The following is a 17,116-nucleotide window of genomic DNA, read 5'->3' on the forward strand; positions in this document are numbered from 1 at the left end:
ATTGAGCACTTAGCACAATGCCACTCCCCCCAGTTTCAACTGGTGTAGCCACTATACAAAATATAATGAAAGTCTATTGGATCTTTTTCAACTAATGGATAAGAGTGAGGAGAGATCTGTTCGTGAATTATCTAAGCAGAAAAGAAGCTAGATGCCAACTAAAAGTTATTATTTCACTCAGTATAGAAATTAGCACATATAATGAGCAAATGATTAGATTAAATGTAATTGTTAGGTTGCTTTCCCTATTTCCTTAACAAAACAAAAAAAAGGAAACTACTGATAATCTAAAACAAGCTTGTTTCCTTCCCAAAGTTTCTCTACAATTTTCTGTGCACATTGAGTTCTTGTTGTAGGGTTGGTATGACACTTACTGGGGGACACCCAGAGTTGCGAGGCACCTCTCTACTACCTGCCCTTAGCATGAGAGAGTCTTGTCTGTGCCTGCTGTGGATCAGCTTCTGGACTCCACCAGCCTTTGGCAACACAGGCCTCTTAGACCTCGCTGTCTCTGTACAAGTTAGTAATTGGCACACATCAATCCAAGTCCCCTCAGCATTCATCTGGAGGGCCCACAGAACTCTCAGATCCTCTATTCCAGGGGTTCTCAAAATGTGGATCATGACTCCAAAGTGGGTCGTGACCCCATTTTAATGGGATCGCCAAGGCTTGCGTTGGCCCCGGGCCCAGCAAGTCTGAACCCCAAGCCCAAGACCCACCGCCCAAGGCTAAGGTTACATGCTCCTCTTTGGGCTTCAGCTTTGGCCTCCCCCCACCCGGGGCAGCAGGGCTCAGGCAGGTTCAGTCTTCGATCCCCTCGTGTAGTAAAAAGGGGATCATGATGCAATTAAATTTGAGAACCACTGCTTTATTCCCTAAGGAACAGTGCATAGTTTCAACTGAGGATTACCACTCTGCTTAACACACAGCATTTAGATATATTTATAGTGAAAACAAAAATATGTTTATTATCAAAGAACAGAGAATCAAGTGATAGAAAGTAAGACTATCAGAAACAAATGGCTACATATAAAACAAAATTATGTAATAATAAATATATAAACAAAATAGGTTTTCTAGAGTCTAAATTTAACTCATAAGACATCCTACAGAACAGCTTACCCCATGTTCCCCCCCCCCCCCCCCGGCATTTTCAGTCAGGATGACTAAGATCAGTTTTTCATGAGATCACATCCAGTGGCAGCTTTTCCTCACCCGCTAAAGGATACCAGTGGATCTCTCTGCACCCCCAGATATATCAGACCAGACCTTTTGAGCTTCACTTGAAAACAGGATTCCCCCTCCACCTGCTGTTTACCTGTTCCTGTTAATTTCCTTCTGAAGTCTCACATGCTCTTCATTAGCATTTGACTGAATACACTACTAAACTTCTACTGTGAGACACACAATACACAACGGTCCACCAGGGAGATAAATGTCTCCCACCTCTGGTCTGGAGAAGTTTGTCGCAAGGCATGTTACCTTTTGAGTTACCTGCCTTTAAACTACAAGCCTAGAGAACATATTTTTTAGCATATATACACACACAACTCTTTACATATTTTCCATACATACATTTTGCAATGATTATGATAACGAGTGTGGTACAGAGCTTCCCTAGAGACCTTACATAACCCTTTTGTGTAAACCCAGGGAATCCCTGTACCCCTGCCACTAGGCATCAAGAGGTTCTTGGGTCACAGTTCTCAATCCGTTTTAGAAGAAATTACAATTTTAATGCATATTTATAAACTTCATCCATGCAGAGCCTTATATGGACTTTGTAAATAAGGCTCTGATCCTGTAAATGCCTATGTGCACAAATCTCAACTCCTCCAATGGAAGTTTCACATGTGGAGCACATCTAGTTTGGATTCAAGGGTGAGTGAGTTTGGACCAGGTGGAAAGTGTGCCAGATCTTGTGTCTGGCATTCTTTAGATAGCATCCAGAAGAAATCAGGTTCCTGGCACTAGTTTTACTTTACAGAAAGTATTTTAATAATTAAATAGAAAGTCAAAATAAAGTCCAACTAATAATTAGGCAGCGAAGGAGTTAACTACAGTTATGGTAGTAAGTCTGACTCTTAATATCACAGAAAAGTCACTGAGGAACTGCTGGAATGAGAAAACAAAGCAACAGCAGCATATTGGACAACACAGCACTACTGAGAAGGCAGATGCTGTAATAAGGATTTAGAAGATTTGATGAGTGCCCTGAAATCTAGGGAAAATTAGAGAATCATTACAGTCTAAGATGGTGTCACACTGAGCTGTAAACAGACTTAAAGATGAAATAGCTGCAGTTAAGTAGCTCCTGTTAAAGGGAGTCGCATAAGTGAACAGAGGGGTTGTTAGATTCTTCGGAGTGGAGATGAGTTACGAAATAAAGCGTCAATGGAATAGGACTGAGTATGTGTTTATCCTTTAAACAGAAACATAAAATACTTACACAAAGCAGCTTGTTGACAAGAGAATTATCACTGTAAAAGTAGGGGACATATTTTGCAACACAAAGCAGGCTTCAAGCCCATATAGTGAGTGGATCACTCCAATATAGGTAATGAAGGGCCCGTGAGGCAGTTTCCCTATACCACTCCAGCACAAATGGCACAGGTAATCTAGAACAAATCACTAGATTCTGTAGAACTTTTTTGTACTTGAGAAGATGTGCATTAAAATTAGTTTTTTCTTTTTCTTTTTTTTTTTTAAATATACCATATAGTCCAGCTGCAGCTAAGAAGAGCACAGTATAACTTAGGGCAGGGGTTCTCCACTTTTTTCTTGCTGAGGCCCCCCTCACATGCTATAAAAACTCCAGGGCCTGGTGGGGCAGACTCGGGGCCGGGGGTGGGGGTGGGAGGACGACCCCTTGGGCATAGGCGTAGTTTGACTTCTGGGGAGGAGGGGGTAAGGGCCGGAGGGGCAAGGGCCAGCTCTGCACAGCGGGGTCCAGGAAGGGAGCACCACCTCCGCCACCTGACTCAACTCAGCAGGCCACCCAGCCTGTCTGGGCTGTGGGAGGACGCAACCAAAAATGTAACTCAAAAGGGGGGAGGGGGAGAGACTCAGCTCAAAAAATTGGGTGCAGGCAGGAGGTAGCTAGGGGCTGCGTACAGCGAGGCGTGTAGCACGGGGTGCAGGCAGGAGGTAGCTAGGGGCTGCGTACAGCGAGGCGTGTAGCACGGGGTGCAGGCAGGAGGTAGCTAGGGGCTGCGTACAGCGAGGTGCAGGCAGGAGGTAGCTAGGGGCTGCGTACACCGAGGCGTGTAGCGGGGGGTGCAGGCAGGGGTAGCTAGGGCTGCGTGCAGCGAGGCGTAGCGCGGGTGCAGGCAGGAGGTAGCTAGGGGTTGCGTACAGCGAGGCGTGTGGCACGGGGTGCAGGCAGGAGGTAGCTAGGGGCTGCGTACAGCGAGGCGTGTAGCGCGGGGTGCAGGCAGGGGGTAGCTAGGGGCTGCGTACAGCGAGGCGTGTAGCGCGGGGTGCAGGCAGGAGGTAGCTAGGGGCTGCGTACAGCGAGGCGTGTAGCGCGGGGTGCAGGCAGGGGGTAGCTAGGGGCTGTGTGCAGGGACGGGGGGTAGCTTAAGTTGCAGGGAGGATAGCTAGGCGCTGTATGCCAGGAGGGCTCCCCCTGCCGTGGCTGCTCCCAGAGAGCTCTGCCGGCCTCAGAGCCAGGTCCTCTCACCCGGGTGACTCTTACCAGCTGCGTGAGTAGTCAAAGGCGGCCAGGAGCTGAGGAGCAGGCACCAGCAGGAGACAGGGGAATGCTACGGCTGCCTGCTCCATGGCATCACCAGCCAGAGAAGCAGCTGCCCCACACTGACTGGCTCTGGCTTCCCATCTACAACCTGGCCAGAGGGCTGAGCATCAGGGGGACTGGAGGAAAGGAGGAGCTGCCCCCAGACTGCCACACTCTGGGTAAGGCACTGCACTTGGGGGGAACGGGGAGGGAACACTTGCACCCCCCAACTCTGCCCATAGGCTCAGGGCTTCTGCCCGCAGAACGCTGGGGGGCTCCAGTCCCATGCGGGCTCCCAGCCCCGCACCAGGCTTCAGATGGGGGGGGCAGCTTCAGGCTTGGGGCACCAGGTTTCAGGCATGCCCATGCCCCCCCCCACACCCCCAAATGGCTCACAGACCCCCGGTTGAGAACCACTGACTTAGGGGACAGTGGAGGTGTGGTTGAAAAAAGCAGCTACTTGCTCTGTGCTGGGGGCAAGGAAGCCAGGTCCCAGGGCTTCCCAGCCCACTGATTATGGTTTCAGCCCCTTAGGGCTGCTGGCAGCCTGTGCAAATTAAAGCAGACCTCAGGGTTCAGAGCTGGATCTGGATTGGGAGAGTGCACTAAGCATCCTTTGCAAGTATCCCTCCCCCAATTCTACTCTAAGTCATGCTGTGCACTCAGCTGCAGCTGATCTATACATACCACATCAAAAACTCATGTTATTTTTAAAAGTCCAAAACAATTCTGCAGAACTGTTTTTGATTTACTTGCACCCTGTCTGTACAAAATGCTGTTTGGGAGCTTTTTTGCAGCACAATCTTTTAGAAGCAAGTACTGTTGCCAAACCTAACCATTCAAAAATCATGAGTGACATCAAAAGAAAAAAAAAATCTTTCTAAAACAATAAAATGTAAGCTCGTTAGTTCCTTTCTGGTTTCTGAGCTATGGAGAACGTCAGTCACATTTTCAAACTTTTCTCTGTAAATATGAGGGCTGGAACTTTCGTATTAAAAAAGCTGAGATTCTCACTTGACTCCAGGAATAATGCTTCAAGAAGACATCAAATATGAATTTTGAGATAAAATAGTGAATCTGAATTAAGAAAAAAAAAAACCACCCACACTTCTTTAGTAGCAATTTGTCCTGCTGGCTGACTTTTACAAATCTGCATCTTATTTCTTTTTCATTTCAAGAATATATAGAAGGGTACGAAGTTCAGAAGAAAAATGTTGCAGAACCTGTTAATGGGGCATGCAAGGTTTTATTGTTATTAATTGTGCAAACACCCTACCACCAGTAACAATAAGGAGAAATTCTACTTCTCTATCATGTTGAGATCAGCACCTCCACTTTTTAGATATTCAGTCTAGTTGAGAAATAATATATTTACAACTGAAAGTTAAGTTGTTTTGAGTGTATTTGACAGTCTTAATTTCTATAGCCACCCTTCACAGCCATTTGTAGGAGTCCAAGGCCTAAGCCCATTTTTCTCTCTTTTCTGACTTTTTAAAATACATCTATAGGCACCCAATTCACTGCTCTAGCATATATCCCATAAATTAAAACACACACAAAATTAACAAACAGAGACTGCCAATAAATATATCCATCTCAGCCCATGCTCTCCCCAGAAGCCTTGGAGGAGGAAAAGGGATGGGCTTTACAGCATGCCTTAGGAGATAAAAAAAAATCAGAGCTCTAGGGCAGCGTTTCCCAAACTTGGGACAAAAGCCCCTGGCGGGCCAGGATGGTTTGTTTACCTGCCACATCTGCAGGTCCGGCCGATTGCAGCTCCCATTGGCCGCGGTTCGCTGCTCCAGGCCAATGGGAGCTGCTGGAAGCGACGGCCAGTACGTCTCTCGGCCCGCGCTGCTTCCTGTTGCCCCCATTCGCCTGGAGCAGCGAACCATGGCCAGTGGGAGCCGTGATCGGCCGGACCTGTGGACGCGGCAGGTACAAACCGTCCCGGCCCGCCAGGAGCTTTTCCTACACAAGCAGTGTCCCAAGTTTGGGAAACACTGCTCTAGGGGAATATGACAGAGTGCTGTGAACCAAGAGCTGAGCCACCACTCAGGTCACTTAAACACCAATTAATTTCCCCCAGGGTGGACTGGATAGGATTAGATTCGAATGGTCTGGAGAAGGACTAACAAGCAAATTGGCCCAGGTCTAAGGAGGTATAAGGCAGCACAGGAAGGAAGTGCAGGGAAGAGAGAGGCAGGCTAGCAGAGCAAGAACCAGGAAGGATCTCTAGGTAGAGATCTCTTCCCTCTCCTCAGCAGAGAACTGATGTGAAATTGAAAGCCTAAATAATTATGGTGTATGGATCTGTCAGGTGGTGGGAAGAACAAATGTAAATAAATTGCATGGAAGTGTTTGACAACTGAAGGTCTCCAAGGCTGCACAGAGAGAGCAGAGGACAGGAATGGGATGTCACCCTGCCACACCCAGTAAGGAAACCAAGTTCCACAATACAGTACACACTCAAAGGGAACACCATGCCAGCTGCTTCCTTATTTATAATGAGGGGAAATCTAGCTCAGATGCTTCTACTGATCTCAACTCTGGCAATATGCTATGGACAGCACATTACAACAGTCTATTCTGAAGAAGAGAAAGGCATGGATAATTGAGGTGAACCTTGCCATAGAGAGAAAGGTCACAACCATCTTGCCAGGCCTAAATGGAAAAAAGTGCTTGGCCTCAGCTGCTACCCGAGCACCTAGTAGCAGCCTAGGACCTACCACTACCCTCAAGCTGTGTCTCTGTTTTACAAATGGTGCTTTTACACTCTGGCAGGCATCCAGATATACTGTTCAGCCAACTTTTCCAGTTTCTTCCCCCAGTCCTCATGTCTGGATTGAGTCACAGTGAGAAAACTTTCTCCACCCAATCCATCAGGGAAATTAACACACCATAGAAACACGTCTTAGAGGGCTCTTTAATTAAAAAAAAAAAAACCCAGCCTTAAAGGGAAAAAAATAAATAAATAAAAAAAAATCAATAAAGCACCACCCTCCTCCCCCCATTTGTGAAGCTCTCCTGGAGCACTTAAGAAGGGCTTAAAAAAAATCCACTCACAAGTAGCAAGGAGAAAGTTTTCTGGTGTTGGTGGGCTGGATGTAGAGGGGAGTTGTGTCTGCAGCATTTAAACTTATTTTATTTAGGTTTAATAAGTGCTATATTTCTAGCCCTTTACTGTTGAAGGCAGCATTACAAATGTTAATTGATGCATCGTTATCTGTCTGAAACAGCAGTTAAAACAGTTCAGCGTCTCTGTTGTTGCTCATAGCTTTCCCAGACAGCATGTAACAAAAATGACATGTAATTGTGCCCATTTATCTCAAAACAACCCTTAGAGAAAGCTAGGAGCTGCAGTAGAGACATGCCCCCACCCTCTTACAACACACGAAACAGATATGAAAGTATTTATGCTATTATACATTTATACTAGTCCTCCAGTACAGCAGTTCCCAAACTGATCCTGTGGAGTACAAATTGTCTGGGATAAGCAGGCTAGTCATGTAAGATGGTGCTGTCTCTTTTCCTACCACTTCTACGTCTGTAGAATCCCATTGTAGAAGAGAGGCTGGAGAATTGTAACTACAACTGGAAATAAAGAGTCAGCCTAACTTACTCTACTCGGTAAGAGAAGAGGAAGTAAGAGTCAATGGGACAGGAGCTGCAGAGGGGAAGAATGTCCAGGGAAACACATGAAGGAGGAGAGGAATAAAACGGGACCAGAAGGCAAAGCAGCATTTTTTTTTTGAGGGGTGGAGAAGATAAACAATAAACGGGGGAGGACAAGACATGGCAATTAAATACAGTAACTCCTCGCTTAACATTGTAGTTATGTTCCTGAAAAATGCTACTTGAAGCGAAACGATGTTAAGCTAATCCAATTTCCCATAAGAATTAATGTAAACTGATTGCCTGCTGGGTGGCTGCCGCACAGGGAACTTAGGGGAGCAGGGAGCTTATAAGGGGGCTGCTGGTCCACCCTGGTTCCAAGCCCCCACCAGCTAGCTCCAATGGGCTGCTCTTTCTGCAAGCAGTGGACAAAGCAGGCAGCTGCCAAACAACATTGTAAGGGAGCATTGCGCAACTTTAAACAAGCATGTTCTCTAATTGATCAGCAATGTAACAACAAAACAACGTTAATCGGGACCACTTTATGTGAGGAGTTACTGTATCAGATAGCTAAACATTTTGAATGTTTACTCTTCCACATACATAAAAGAAGTAATCACAGGACTGTTTTGCAGTTATAAAGGGAGGGAGCGTGCTCCATGCAATCACAAATCAGAGGACATGGAACAAATCTCTCTGTTATGGTTAGTCCTTTTTAACAGAACCTTTTCAACTCTATCAAGTGTGTGTGTGTGTGTGTGTGTGTGCGCGCGCGCAGACATGTGCATGTTTTAACTAATCTCTAGTTTTGGCCTAACATCAGGACATGTAGTTGAAGCAACCACTCTTCACTTACATTTGTAGTTTTGTAAGAGAGATCTGAACTTTCCCACCCTTGTTAGTAAAGCTGCTTGGCATGAGTTACTGATTCTGCAACTTCCAGCGTGGCAATGTCAAAACCACAACAAAGTCTCAGGAGATTTTTTTTCCCCCTTCTTTAAACAAAAAAGTACCAGAATGAGTTCATACATGTACAATATCCAGCTTCTTGCCTTATTTTTTTGTATCTAGGGCAAGCGTGATGTGAACACAATACCTTTAATCATGGTGAGCATGACTTTTGCTGATGTCTCCATGTGTGCTCTCTCTTTAACATTAATAGGGTTACTAATAAAAACCAGAACAAGATTCTAGGTATGGAAGAGGTCCAAATGCTAATTAATATAAAAGTACATGTGTACAGACAAGTGCATGTAAGTGAGACATACACACATGGGTAAGTTTATGGGGCAGTTGCTTAACACAATATTAGCAAGGGAGAAGAATCTGGGGAGAGAATAGGGAAAAATAGGTTAAAATACTTAGATAAGTTAGATTTACTGAAGCCAGCAGCGTTTGAAGAAACATCCTAGCATACTTAAGGAACTAGCCAAGGCAATCTCTGAACCAGCAGTGATTATCTTTGAGAACTCATGGAGGATGGGTGGGATTTTAGAAGACTGGAGAAGAGTAAAAATAGTATCCATCTTCCAAAAAAAAAAGGGAGGGGGGGGACATTGAGAATAAAACCAGTCATCTTAACTTCAGTACTCAAAAATACTGGAACAAATTATTAAACATTCAATTTGTATGCACCTAGCAGATAATAGGGCTATACGTTACAGCCAACATGGATTTGTCAAGAACAAGTCATGCCAAACCAAACCAACGTCCTTCTTTGACAGGGTTACTGGCTTAATGGAAAGGGGATAATTTGTAGACATGATGTATCTGGATGTAACTAAGGCTTCTGACACTGTACTACATGACATTCTCATAAGTGAACTACAGAAATAGGATCTAGATGAAATATTAGATGGATGCAAAACTGATTTAAAGATCATACTCAAAGTGTAATTATCAATGATTTGCTGTCAAACTGGGGGGGGTGCATATGTAGTGGGGTCCACAAGAGTCTCTCTTGGCTCAGTACTATCCAATATTTTCATTAATAACCTGAATAAAGAAGAGGAGAGTACGTTTGTAAAAACTTGCACATGACACCAATCTGGGTGGGGTTGCAAGCGCTTCGATGGACAAGATTAGAATTCAAAAGTGATCTTGATAATTTGGAGAACTGGTGTGAAATCAACAAGATGAAGTGCACAGTGCTACAATTAGAAAGGGGGAAAAAAATCAAATGCACAAACACAAAACCAGGAATAACTGGCTAGGCAGCAGTATTGCAGAGGACGATCTGGGGAGATTATAATGCCAAATTGAATATGAGCTAGCAGTGTGATAGTGAGAGAAAAAAAGGCAAGTGTAATTCTGGGATGTATTAATAGGAGTGTCTTAAGACATGGGAGGTAATTTCCTGTTCAATTTAGTACTGGCGAGACAGTGGCTGGAATATTGCACCCCGTTTTGGGGGCCACACTTCAATAAAATACGTGAACAAATTGGAGAGAGTCCAGAGGAGAGCTACAAAAACTATAAGACTTCTAGAAAATATAACCTATAAAGAAAAAAAATGAAAGAATTGGGCATGTTTAGTATAGAGAATAGAAGACTGTCTGAGGACATAACAGTCATCAAATATGTAAAAGGTTGTTACAAAGAGGCTAACAATCAACTGTTCTGCAAATCCACCACGGGCAGTTAAAGAAGTAATCAGCTTAGTTTGTAGCAAGGGAGATTCAGGTTAGAAATTAGTTTTTTCCTAACAAGAATAGTTAAGCACTTGAACAGGTTGCCTAAGAAGGTTGTGGAATCCCCATCTTGGAGATCTTTAAGAACAGGTTACACAAACACCTGTCAGGGATGGTCTAGGACTCTAGGTATACTTATTCCTGCCTCTGCACAGGGAGGATGAACTAGATGACCTCTTGTGGTCCCTTCCAGCCCTACTTGTCTATGATTCTATGACTGTTGGACAAAATGCAGAGAGAAACAAAAATTTGACTGGTAGGTTGCAGTTTCACATGCTCCCTTACTAAATGTGGGTCAGAGCAGATTTGCCTGGTCATTTTATCCAGTGATTAAAGAATTAGCATAAAACGGATCCTGGATACATTTTAATTTCTTTGAGCCAGGCATCATGCCTTCTTGTGCGTCCTAACAAAAAAGTTCTTGAACCCAATTTAGGCCTTTGGGTGCTAGTGCAGTACAAATACTATTTTTATTAGAAGTAATATTAAAGTTAAGAGATTCTACAAACTGCGACCACTGCAGTCACATGATCACAAACCAGTCAGGTGGTGAACACAAAGGGGATAAGAAAAGGAAAGAACACTGCATCTAAGACCCTGTTTTGACAGGAAAAAACAAAGTTTTTTTTTTTCAATTATGTTATCTTAACACACATTAAAGGCACTGTAACACACAGGCTAACGTGCCTGGAGCTGTGTTAGCTGGCCATGTTTTGGCCTATGCTTCTGTGTTAGCCTGCTATCTTTACAGGCTTTTCATTCAAGGTAAGAAATTCAACCAAATAAAATAAAATAAAATAAAATAAAATAAATAAATAGAGCCACGCACACAACCACACCCTTTTTGGTCTATTAAGACAGAGGTTAAATTTTCCTGGGCAACTAAGAAAGAAAAACAAAGTCAAACAGTGCCAGTAATGAGACAGTCCCCAAAAGCAGAAATGTGAAAGAGTCAGCTAGGACTGTTGTGTGCAAGAGGAAAGGTACAGTAGCAGGGAAGCAGAGGCAGAATGCAATGCCTCCTAAATACTTTAATTGTAAACAAGAAAAAAAAATCCCTAAATCAAAATAGAGGTCAACCCATCCAGGACAAACCTTTGAGCAGCAAGCTCTCTTTTTTTATACCAAATAAGGTCCACACACTTGGACAGGATATGTAAAATTGTACTGCAACTCCTCATCTATCATTCTTCGGATAGAGTAACTTACTTTGCACATGAGACTAGATTCCTTTGTGGACCAACAATAGGTAAAGCATTTTTGTGTAAGAATAATACAATAAACTTATCACTTGTATACTATAGCTCTTCATCTGTCAATCTCAGATTATTTCACAGAGTTGATCTGGCATTATCTCTATTTTACATATGGGTTAGAAAAGTAATTTATACTGCCACTAATTTGCAGAACCATTAACAGAACCCAATTCTTCTGATTCCAAGCCCTGTTATCAGCCCAATAATCATGACGCACTGTTTTCCTCTGCAGCAGTAATAATTTTTCTTGGAGTTGCTGGCCTACCTTTAACCAAAGGCTGATTAGATGATAGATGGATAAGAGACCTAGGATGAGTGGTTGGGTTTAAATTTTTATTTCTCACAAATGTTCATATCAAGAATTAAGAGCCAACGTTCAAAGGTGGACTAAGTTTTCCTGTACAGTAATGTTAATTTTCTAAGTCTGTGTGTTGGGTGTGAGATTTTCCAAAAATTATGACCCTTAGCAAAATTTAGGATTTGCATTTTTCAGTGGGGAAAAAAAAAATGTTGTGCAAAACATGAACCTCCCTCAGTTACAAACATGTCAGTTTTATAACATCAGAAAGATAATACTATTTCCCTTTAATACCATTTTTAGTCAAGGGTTTTAGCTGCTCTAAACTTGACACTGAAAGATATCTCTATATAAAAAAAATAAAACATCACCACTCAATACAGCTCAGAATTTTGTCTCCTATTTCAACACTTCAAGAGAATGAACTGATAGTGTCTAGGATAACAAATTGACATAGTTCAACTAATATACAAACTTGTACAAAAGAAGCAAATCAAATATAGATGTTTTTGAGGATTAAACTTTTCCATAGGAACAATTATACAAGAAAATTTAATTAATCTCCTTTAGTCACCTATGTCGTTTCATGCAAGTTTCTCATTTACAAAATTCAGCCAACATCCTGCTATATCATTTTTCTGTTGTACAATGATCTCTTGCATCCTTTTGAAAGCCAACTGTGATCCATCTTGGGGTTTGTGTGGGGGCATACGTTAGAAATGTAGTGGAAACTGTCACTCCCACCACACTTTTTTGTAGCTGCCATCTTTGACTCTCCTTCCAAAATCAAAGTTCCACTAGACACTTTTTAAAGCTTTGTTCTTCTTTTAAGAGAAGTATTTGAACACAAAAGTAATGTTAAAGATATCTCGCTGTCAAGAGTCACCTAGAACGCCTGGCTCTAACACAGTTCTCCTGTATGGCCTTAAGCAAGTCACAGAATCATAGAAATGTAGGGCTGGAAGGAACCTCAAGAGGTCATCAAATCCAGTCCCTTGCACTGAAGCAAGACCAAGTATCTCTACATCATCCTTGACAGGTGTTTGTCTAAACTGTTCTTAAAAACCTGAAATGAAGACGATTCCACAACCTGCCCTGGAAGCCCATTCCAGTCCTTAACTATCCTTATAGTAGGAAAGGTTTTCCTAATATTTAACCTAAAATCTCCCTTGCGGCAGGTTAAGCTGATCACTTCTTGTCCTATCTTCAGTGGACATGGAAAACAACTGATCAGCCCTTAACACATTTGAAGACTGATGGGGGACCTGATAACGTGCCCTTTTTTTAAAAATAAAATAAAATAAAAAAAAAAAAAGACCTTTCCTGATGGATAAAGTTTTCTAAACTTTTTATCAATTGTGTTGCTCTCCTCTAGACTCTCTCTGATTTGTCCACATCTTTCCTAAAGCATGGTGCCCAGAATTGGACACAATATTCCAAGTGAGGCCTCAATAGTGCTGAACAGAAGAGGACAATTACCTCTCGGGTCTTACACCCTGGAATAACAGCCTTTTTAGCAACTGCTTCACATTGTTAACTCTCATTGAATTTGTGAACCACTATAAGCTCCAGATTCTTTTCTGCAGTACTACTGCCTAGCCAGTTATTCCCATTTTGTAGCTGTGCATTGGATTTCTCCTTCCTAAGTGTAGTATTTTGCACTCATCTTTTATTGAATTTCATCTTGCTGATTTCAGACCAATTCTCCAACTTGCCAAACTTGTTTAAAATTCTAATCCGCTCTTTCAAAGTGCTCACAACCACTCTTACCTTGATGTTATCCATAATTTTTATAAGCATCTCTCTCAACTCCATTATCCAAGTTATTAATTAAAATATTGAATAGTATTGGGCCTAGAACTGACCCTTGCAGGATCTTACTAGTTAGGCCCTCCTAATTTGACAGCAAATCATTGAGAACTACTCTGCGTACGGTCTTTCATCCAGTTCTGTGCACCCACCTTATAGTAAAGGCAGCAAAGAGTCTTGTGGCACCTTACAGACTAACAGACGTTTTGGAGCATGAGCTTTCGTGGGTGAATACCCACTTCGCATGCATCCGACGACTCTTTGCTGCTTTTACAGATCCAGACTAACACGGCTACCCCTCTGATACCTGACACCTTATTGTAGTTTCATCTAGACCAGGGGTGGCCAAGCTGTAGCTCCAGAGCCACATGCAGCTTTTTAGAAGTTAATATGCGGCTCCTTGTGTAGGCACCAACTCTGGGGCTCGAGCTACAGGCACCAACTTTCCAGTGTGCTGGGGGGTGCTCACTGCTCAACCCTTGGCTCTGCCACAGGCTCTACCCCCACTACACCCCTTCCTGCCCCCCCCTCCGCTGAACCTGCCATGCCTTCGCTTCTCCCCCTCCCCCCAGAGCCTGCTGCATGCTACGAAACAGCTGATCGGGAGATGCGGGGAGGTGCTGATCGGCAGGGCTGCCAGTGAGTGGGAGGCACTGGGAGCATGGAGTGGAGCTGATTTGGGGACTGCTGATGTATTATTCTGGCTCCTTGGCAATGTACATTGGTAAATTCTGGCTCCTTCTCAGGCTCACGTTGGCCACCCCTGATCTAGACCATATTTCCCTAGTTTGGGATTGTCAAAAACCTTACTCAAAAAATTAAAATATATCACAACTACTACTTTCCTCCTAGCCACTAGACAAATGCCCCTGTCAAAGGAGGATAGTAGGTTGGTTTGGTATGATTTATTCTTGACAAATCCATGTTGGCTATAACATATCACCCTACTAACCTAGGTGCTTACAAATTATTTAATAATTTGATCCAGTATCTTTCCAGGTGTCAAGACAGGACGGATTGGTCTAATTCCCAGGGTCCTCTTTGTTCCCCTTTTTAAAGATAGGTACTATGTTTGCCCTTCTCCAGTCCTCAGGGACCTCACCAATCCTCCATGAGTTCTCAAAGATAATTGCTAACTGTTCAGAGAGTGTGTCCTTAAATACTCTTGGATGAATTTTGTCAGGCCCTACACCAACTTGAATACACATAAGTTATCTAAATATTTTAACCTGTTTTTTCTGTATTCTGGCTTATGCTCCTTCCCCCTTTTTAATATTTATTATGCTAATCATCTGAACATAATTAACCTTTTTAGTGAAGACAAACAAAACAGGCAAACACCTCAGACTTCTTGGTGTTATCCATTATTAGCTCTCTTTCCCTGCTAGGTAAGTAGACCTAGACTTTTGTCTCTCTCTTGATCTCAATATATTTATAGGACCTCTTCTACTTACCTTTAATTCCCTTGCCATATGTAACTCATTTGGTGCATTAACCATTCTGATTTTGTCCCTACATGCTTGAACGGATTATTTATACTCATCCTTAGCAATTTGTCCATGAGTCCACTTTTTATGATTTGTTGTGGGTAGGGGGTCCTTAAGCAGCTCCTAATACAGAGATATTGGCCTCTTATTATTCTTCCTTCAACCAGAAATAGCTTGCTGTTATGCCTTTAATGTTGTCTATGCAAAATTGCCAGCTCTCCATAACTTTTTTTTCCTTAGATTTTCTTCCCAAGGGACCTTACCTACCAGTTTCTGTGTTTGTTAAAGTCTGCTTTTTTGAGGTCCATTGTCCTTGTTCTGCTACTTTCACTTATTTTCCGTAGAATCACAAAATCTGTTATTTCATGATCACTTTCTCCCAAATTACCTTCAGTCTTCAGATTCGCAAAAAATTCCTCCCTATTGGTCAGAATCAAGGCTAAAATGGCTGTCACTCTGTTACTTCCTCTACTTTCTGGGGGAAAAAAAGTCATCCCCAGGATAGTCCAAGACCATACTGGAGATTTTGTGTTTTGCGCTATAATTTTTCCAGCAGATGTCTGAGTATTTAAAGTCCTCCCACCACCCCCATTATTACCAGGTCTTGAGTTTTGGATATTTCTGTTATTTGTTCCAGAAATGCTTCATCGACTGCCTCCTGATTTGGTGGACTACAGTACATTTACCATGATACCCTGTTTCCCCCGCTTTTTCCTTCACCCAGAGACTTTCAACTGATCTCTCACCTAAGAAAAAGTGTATATATTCTTGATGTATAATGCACAACAGCTTCCCTTTTTCCTGAAAAAGCTTTACCCCTCCATACCAATATTCCAGTCATGATATCTATCCCATCAGTTCTCAGTGATGCCAATTCCACAGGATCTGTACTATGCTCCATCTTTTAAATAATTCCTTGGAGGGACCTCTTCAGTATACCAGACCTCCAAGGGTCCCACTCTCCTAAAAGTGGGTCACACGGCCTCAACATCTCCTAGATTGAGCCTCTAGCCTCCAGCACTTCAGTTTCACAAAGTGAGCTCTGCCCAGTAAGTCCAACTGAGATAGACTCCCACTCAGAGACTTTTTGCCCTCTTGAGGTATCAACAGACCTCCAAATCTATTTTTAGTGATACCAGGTAGCCTTTTCAAAACAGAGTAAGGTTTATTAGTGAACTGGAATACAGAACCGGGAAGTCTTTAGGTTAGCAAGGAGAAGCGAAGGTGAAGAAAGTTCCGGCTGACAAAAGTCAGCGCTTTACCCATCACGCTACTGCAGCATCCATTTTGTCTCTGTCTCCTTCTCTCTCTCCCCCTCTCACTCTTTGTCAGTCCCAGGTGACAGCTGCTATGTCTCTCAAAGGCCAGCTCTTGTCCCAGTCTCTGATCACCTTGTGGTCCATTATGTTCCTCCTGCACACCCAGGCTGAGTTCACATGTTCTGCTTGCCTGAGTTTCTCACAGATAAGTATCAATGCTCAGTCCTTGGGGTTCCTATTGTCTTTCCAAATCCTCCATTGATATTGACCAGTTTCAGCCAATCCCTAATGACCCATTGAGAGCACCCCAGACACTTACTTGATACGAACATCTTCAATGCCACAAGGGCATTATAACGCTTCTGCACCCACTAGTTAACAACCTCAAGTCAAGTAAGTCACTCCATGCACATAATTCATAAAAATATTACAGAAAGTTCCCACTTTGTCACATCAAGTCATAATTTAGCTTATGTACTAATTAGGACTGTCAATTAATCACAAGAGTTAACTCATGTGATTACCTCAAAAAAATTAATCGCAATTTGAATAGCAGTTTTTTTAATCACAGTTTTAAACGGAATACCAATTGAAATGTACACGAAAGCTTATACTCAAATAAATTTGTTAGTCTCTAAGGTGCTACAAGTACTCCTGTTCTTTTTGCAGATACAGACTAACACGGCTGCTACTCTGAAGCCTAAATATTTTGGATGTTTTTCTTCATTTTCAAATATATCGATTTCAATTAGAAAGAATACAAAATGTACAGTGCATACTTTATATTATTTCTATTACAAGTGTTTGTTCTGTAAAAATGATAATAGTATTTTTCAATTCACCTCATACAAGTACTGTAGTGCAATCTCTTTATCATGAAAGTGCAACTTACAAATGTAGAGTTTTTTTAATTGCATAACTGCACTCAAAAAACAAAGTAAAACTAATCACTAAGACAAACAAGCT

At 42.6% G+C, this 17,116-nt stretch overlaps 1 protein-coding gene across 5 annotated transcripts in view; it reads right to left on the reverse strand.

Annotated features, from left to right (window-relative positions):
* MAEA (macrophage erythroblast attacher, E3 ubiquitin ligase) overlaps nucleotides 1–17,116 on the reverse strand; it is a 106,862-nt gene that overhangs the window by 81,425 nt on the left and 8,321 nt on the right. The gene's annotated exons all lie outside the window — the stretch shown is intronic.

This window comes from Mauremys reevesii, linkage group 5 (assembly GCF_016161935.1).
Source record: "Mauremys reevesii isolate NIE-2019 linkage group 5, ASM1616193v1, whole genome shotgun sequence".
Lineage (NCBI taxonomy): Eukaryota > Metazoa > Chordata > Testudines > Geoemydidae > Mauremys > Mauremys reevesii.